Here is a 6,224-nt window from a genome sequence, read left to right on the forward strand (position 1 = left end):
ATTACTGCAGTGGTGTTCTGGGCATGAGAAAATGCTTTTCATTTTTTATGTTTTCCATCGTTCCAAACAAAGAAGGCTACAAAGGACACTTTCCCATAGTCTTCTGTATGAATTCCTCTGGGGAAGTGAGGCCAGTTCAGTGGTCTGTTCTTGAAGCACCGGCCAAAAGTACTCCAAGATGCGGACACTCAGGGGCCACCAGGCCACGGGGAGAAGGGAGTTCTCAGATGTCCCATTGACATTCTGGCAATTGTCGGGTTTCTCTTATCAGACTTGGCCCTTTCCCTGCTTATTTTCCGAAGAGAATATTGCCCATGCTAATATTAGGGAGTAAAAGGGATGCCAAGTTTAGTGTTTTTGCCTCTTTGTCATAGCTTTCATGGTATTAAATGTATGCATATGAAGAGGGAGTGTTTTCCTCTTTTATATTTAAAACTACTCGTAAGACTTTGAGATGAGTGCTGGTATGTCTGTGAACTAGTCTGAGAACCAGACCCAAGATGAAATTCGAGAATTGAAAGCATGGCTGAGTCCTTCCTCTGAGCGTGTGGGGGGGGCATTTATGGCAGGTAGACGTCTGTGAAACGGCATCCCCTTCTTCCCAAAGATACTCCCGAATCCATCCTCGAGTTGCCTTGCCACCAGGCAGTACCTGATCAGCTTGACCACATGCGTGACCATAGGTGGGAGGGATGGAAAGGAGGACGGTTTCTACTTCAGAAGGATGTGTAGAGTCAGGGGCTCTGTACCTGGGATTCACGGGGTTTCACTCAAAATTCTCAAATAGTTCCATTACCTCCCCTCCCCCAATGGTAAGAACAATCTAGTGCAAGTGGTTGGTGGTTGTAATAGTTATAAAAGCATTATAGGTGAATCCACTTTGGAAAATGACTCTTTGTGAAGATGAATGCCCGTAATATGTCTGTAAAAGCTATAGATTCCCTTTCAGTGGAATCAACTCCATCCTCAAATGCTTTACCAAAAATGCTGGTGAGACCATTGGCACGGTAACGAAGAACTCAAGACTTTTTAGCTGGTTTGACGCCCAGCTTCACCACTTAGAAGTTTTACCACCTTGGACAGGGGATTCACCTCTCTAAGCCACAGCTGGCGGTACTTCAGAATAAGAGTAAAAATAGTATCTGCTTCTTAGGCCTGTGTGAGGATTCAATGAGATAATATATCTAAGAGCCTAGCCCAGTATCTGGCAAATAGTAACATTAGAACAAGATTAACCTGGGAACAAAAAAGGAGAAAAAGGCAGCAGAGAAAGTGGCAAGGACAGTGAATATTTGACAAAGTGCTTTTGTTAAAAACAGAATTGACTTGGTGGGAGAGTCATGTTGCTTTCAGAGGATTAATACAAGATGAAACCAAGTGCTTCATGGTCATTAGAATTATAGTACCTGAGAGGCCAGGGAGGGGGGTGCCCTTCATCAGTTTGGATTGATTTAAACTAAAAAAAATGATGGAAATTTGAGATCAGGTAGACTCAACATTCATACTTAGTCTTTGGTGTAAGAAAAGGTGTGTGTGTGTGCGTGTGTGTGTGTGTGTGTGTGTGTGTGTGTAAGAGAAACAGGTGAGAGAGAGAGAGAAGGGTGAGGGTGGGAAGGGCAGAATTCATCAAGGACAGTGAGCTGCTTTTCCACTGCCGTCATTGAAGCCTCTCAAGGTATTTCAGAGGAGGTAGATGATTATGGACCATATTTATTCTTTGTCTCTGTTGGCAGGGAGAGCTTTGTTTTCAGAGCTCTGCTTTGTCTATGGAATTAGATCTACGGTTATAATAATTTCACCTTGGGATGTCCCAAGACACAAACACGGACATGAATATTAGCTCCACGTTCTCCCAAAAGAAGGCCTGTGGGTTTTGTTTTCATAGTAATTCTTAGCAGATTTCATCATAGAAAATACTGAGCCCACAGAACCCAACAGAGCCTGATAGTTTGCTGGGGTTGCAGGAGAAGAGATCGCACAGCAGCCTCTGGACACAGAGAGTCCTTGAGACTCATGTTCAACCCCACAGCACAGTAAGATTGGGAGTCTCAGAAAAATTCAGTCTGGTTCCCAGACTCTTTCCTCACTGGCAGCTTTATTTGGCTGCATTACCTGGTAAATCGTTTAATTCTCCATCTTTCCTATGTGAAATACCCAAAGGCCTAAAAATCTTAGGAGCTATTTGATTAATTCAACAACGAGTGTCTCTCATCGTTTTTCAGCTGATTGCCTGAGACCCAGATTTGATCTAACTGGTTGGGAAGATACAATTAATCAGTTCTTTGATCACAGACTATTATTGCTATTTGTTATCTCTTCAAGACCAGATGGGTTTCTTTTCTAATTTTCAACTTTAAATTGCATAAGAAATTAAAATTCTACCACCTGCCTTTTTGTAATCTCTGTGTGTGGGTTGAATGGATGAAATTAAGCCTAAGGTTATTTGCTGAGCATTCACTCTGGCACTCTGTGTAATACTCAAAAAAAGCAAGGTACGGTCCTTCCTTTCAAGGAGCTTATAATCTAGTGGAAGGAGAAATGAGCTCAGAGCCATATGCACAGCTACTTGTTTTACTTAGCATTAGGGAATTATTCAAAGATAGTGGGAACACAGAAAAAGGACTAGTGTTCCCATTCATCTAGGAGCACCTTAGAAGGATTTATAGAACTAATTCCATTTGAACTTGGACTTGAGAGATAAGCAGGATTTTGAGTGGTAGTAATGGTCAGGGGTGGTGGGAACGGCAGAGGCACGATCTCTAAGGTAAAACGGTAGAGAGCGCACTTGAACAGAGGATTGTATGAGAGTTTCTGTAGGCATAGGGCACCCACAGCCCCGACCAAGCAGGAAGGAGGCGATGATGGAAGATGGACAAGGTACTGTAGAGAATTTGCACAGCGGGGCAGTATGGAAGGATTCTGAGTTGCGGAGCCATAGAATTAGATCCATTTCTAGGACAATAACCAGGAAAATAAAGTGAAGGATGAAATGAAAGAGCTGGAGGAGACAGGAAGCAGGAAGGCCATCCAAGAGGCTGATGGAAGCCCAAAGAAGCAGAGCATCAATGGAAGAGAAAAGGAGGGATGGAAACAAGCTGGTTTCTACATGTTGTCTTCTCAATTTTCAGTCTTGGGTTTTCTTATGATCCTAGCTGATATCCCTCTCCCCTTATCTCCATATCTATCTATCTATCTATGTATCATCTATCTATGTATCTGATTTTGTTTTTACTTAGTTCTCCTTTCCTTTCTTTAAATAATGGAATGGAAAGAAACAACCCCTTCCATCTTGACCTCTACATAACTTACAGAACATAATCATCTTAGACCACAGAAAAGGTTCCCATGTGTCACAGCTGTCGCAATAGCTAAGAGGGCTCTGAATAATTATAAGAGGACAGTCATAGACATTACATGATTAAACCTGGTTTTATACATCCTTACTCCCAGTCCTGCCTCAACTTCCCTGTCCCAGCAGAATATTCCTTGTTTTCCCTGTAGATAACTTGATATCACATTTGATCAGCGATTGGCTGACTGAGGAAACATCTGTGCTCTTTTGGTTTCGTTTTCCTGTGTTTACAGTGATGTAGCAAACGTTTGCATCTCTTTTGTTTGTTTTTGTTTTGTTTTGTTTTCAATATATTAAAAAGCAACATAGTACAAATGTTGTAGTTAATATTGAAAAGGATCCAAATTTTTCAAGGAATGAATTTTTATAAACAAGTTCTACAATGAAAGGGAAACGGCATATTGATACATAAAAGTTTTGTTAAACAAGATTTAAAATTTTTTTTGTTTTAGAAGATGTTGGGGGTAGGAATTTATTAATTAATTAATTTATTTTTGCTGTGTTGGGTCTTCGTTTCTGTGCGAGGGTTTTCTCTTGTTGTGGCAAGCGGGGGCCACTCTTCATCGCTGTGCGTGGGCCTCTCGCTCTCGCGGCCTCTCTTGTTGCGGAGCACAGGCTCCAGACGCGCAGGCTCAGTAGTTGTGGCTCACGGGCCTAGCCGCTCCGTGGCACGTGGGATCTTCCCAGACCAGGGCTCGAACCTGTGTCCCCTGCACTGGCAGGTGGATTCTTAACCACTGTAACACCAGGGAAGCCCCAAGACTTTAAAATGTTTAAATCAAAGTGTTTTAGACTAAATTCTTTCAAATGTTCAAACAAAAACAAAACAAAAAAAACCTGTACAAGCTCCATAATAAAATGTGTCCTTGGGCTTTGAAAATGTTAAAATTTTAGAAATTTGAGTGATGGAGGCAGTACTTAAAGTTTTCGTGAACCTTTTTTTCCCAAAAAAAGAATACTTTCAGTAAAATATTTTACTGTTTTATCTCACTATGCATTTACATTTTTGTTCTTCCAGAAAAAGATTTACATTAACACTGTATTTTTACTGTAAAAAAAATACATTTAGAGATATTTAACTTCCTGAGTGACTTCAGTCATACATCGAACATGATTTAATGAGCAAATTCTAAAATTTTATAATGAAATAGCGTGTGCAGATGTATACTTGTATGCTTACTTACAGTAAAACTCAAGATCATGTCATAGAACTTACACTTAAGTTCTCTAAGAAGTTAAATAATATGATTAATCCCCAAACTTGACCAAAAGGTTTTCTCAAATGTTAGTAAATTGAATTACTGAGTTTACATTTTCTCATTTATTAACAAAATACTGAGTTATTTCAGACTATCAACTTGAATGTTTTCCATTATATACACCAAAAATCTGGTTCCCTAACAAGAAATTTCTTGCAATACAAAAAGATAACAGATAATTAAAATATTTGCTTCATAATACAAGTAATCCATAAAATACATCCCTTCCTCAATTGTCTAAAATGATTAGGAATTGTGGCACTTTCTTTAGCATAAAACCCTTTCCTCTTCTTAAAACTCTGAGGTGAAATGTTATTTATGTAATAAAACTAGAACCACAATTTTTCTCATTTCTGTATTGGACTGCAATTAGGTTTTAAAAATTTTATAAAGAAATGTGGCAACTTGTAAAGCTGTTCTATAGAGTTTTTTTTAAGAAAACGTTCCCAGAAACAACTTAACAAAAGGGCCTAGAATGACCCTATGAAAACATCCTTTTAACACTTCTTAGTGTCAAGATGAGCGCCAATATCCATCGCTACCACTGCCTCTTCTGTTATCATAGTCATGGCTTCAGCCATGAAGTGATTTCTCTCTTCATAGAAGAAATCATCTCTGCTTCCTCTGTAATGATGGTTGGACCCATGATCAGTGTGATACTGTTCACGGCTATGTCTATCCACTACGTAAGGATGAGAATTCTGTCCGACTTTTCGCTGTGATAATGGTGTATCTTGGCCCCACTGGGAGGTTGAAGATTGGTTAAAAGTATGATTATGTGACTGAGCTGATGGGGAAAATCCTGATTGATCCAGATGTGGAGAACCAAATTTCCCTCCATAGGACATCTGTCTCAAAGCACTGTTCATCACTGCTCGTCTCTGAAAATTTTCTGAAGAAGAAAAAGATCTTCGAATTATCGGTGTTGATGGAGTCATGTTATCCACTGTCCTTTCGTACCTGCTAGGAGATGTGGAAGTAGGGCTTGAACTTCCAACATGATGCTGGGAATATGACAAACTGACCTCCTGTGAGGCATGGCAGCTTCCTGATCTAAACTGAAGTTTGATGGGCCTTCCAAAAATTTGATTCCGTTAAGCAGATTCATGGCATAAGGAACAGATAACTTCACGTTTGAAATTCACAAATGCAAACTGCTTTGGTTTACCATCCTTATCTTTTGGAATTTTCACTTTTATTACTGGCCCAGCCTGTTGGGTGCCGGGATGGACCGTCCCGCTTGTCCCAGGAAAGCGGGGATGGCCATTGGGCCGGGCCCTACCCAGGCCGGAAAACGAAAGGGAAAGCACGTTTTCATCTTTCATTGGTCCTGTACCTTTATACTTTTGTCCAACTGATTACATGTTAACTAATTGCTCCTTAGTGATTTTTAAAAATAAAATCTTCCAGCAGTTGACTAACAGACCCTGCTAACCAAGCGTTAAGATAATCCAAAAGATACCTTGAAGGGATCCTAATGGACTGTGTGTGGGTATCACGGGATGAGTATGAATACGTTTTAGAGAAAAGGAAAATGGTGCCTTATGACATTGTTTGTTGCCCCAGAGCTTGATGAATTACACTCGAGCCCCATTCTGTCCTTCAGAGGCAAG

The 6,224-nt window shown here is 40.3% G+C and overlaps 1 pseudogene; it reads right to left on the bottom strand.

Moving 5' to 3' along the window:
• Positions 1-5,124: 5,124 nt before the first annotated feature.
• Positions 5,125-5,936, bottom strand: LOC113631608 (RNA-binding protein 7 pseudogene; annotated as a pseudogene).
• Positions 5,937-6,224: the final 288 nt, after the last annotated feature.

The sequence above is a fragment of the Aethalodelphis obliquidens genome, unplaced genomic scaffold (genome assembly GCF_003676395.1).
Source record: "Aethalodelphis obliquidens isolate GAN/ISIS:26980383/991018 unplaced genomic scaffold, ASM367639v1 scaffold34, whole genome shotgun sequence".
Lineage (NCBI taxonomy): Eukaryota > Metazoa > Chordata > Mammalia > Artiodactyla > Delphinidae > Aethalodelphis > Aethalodelphis obliquidens.